Here is a 721-nt window from a genome sequence, read left to right as displayed (position 1 = left end):
GAGGTCGGACGGAGTGGGGGTGCTGGGGGGAGAGAGCAGGGGAGTCCTCTCGGCTCGACGCAAAGTTCTGAGCGAACTCGCCAGATGAAGGAGCAGGCGCCCCTCACTCCATCAGAGGGGGTGACAGACAGCGAGACAATGTGAACCTGTCAGTTATCCTGTCAGGGAGATGACTGGGTGGGTGGCTGGGGGAATCCAATGGGATTTGTTGACTTTCTCATTGGATGGACACATTGGATGGGGAGTCTGGAAGGAGAAAGGGTGGGGGCGTTGGTGGGGGGGGGGGGGGGGGAACCACCACCAACCCCCCAACCCCTCCCCTGACAAAAAAAAACAAACAACAATTTGGAATGGGAGATCCACTCACCGGAGAGGCGCGATTGGCTGTGAACGTGAGTGCCACTCATACTTGAAATGTTGGCATCTTGTTTGTGTGTGTGTGTGTGTGTGTGTGTCGGCGTGGCTCGCTATTGGTGCAGGGGGCTGCTTGTCACTGATCATCCTGAACTCAACCACACGCCCCTTTCACACCCCTACTCCCCCCCCCAAAAAAATCCCAAAACAACTCAGTAGTTGCCCTTTTCCCTCCCCTCTGTCCTGTGTTGTGTGTGTGTGTGAGAGAGAGAGAAAGAGAAAGTGAGAGTGTCTGCGCTTTTGTTGTCAGAGGCTGCTGCTGCTGTTGGGAGGCAGGTTCTTATTACGGAAGGTGGGCGGGTGGGGG

Source organism: Chiloscyllium plagiosum, chromosome 15 (genome assembly GCF_004010195.1).
Source record: "Chiloscyllium plagiosum isolate BGI_BamShark_2017 chromosome 15, ASM401019v2, whole genome shotgun sequence".
Lineage (NCBI taxonomy): Eukaryota > Metazoa > Chordata > Chondrichthyes > Orectolobiformes > Hemiscylliidae > Chiloscyllium > Chiloscyllium plagiosum.
This window is presented reverse-complemented; position numbering follows the sequence as displayed.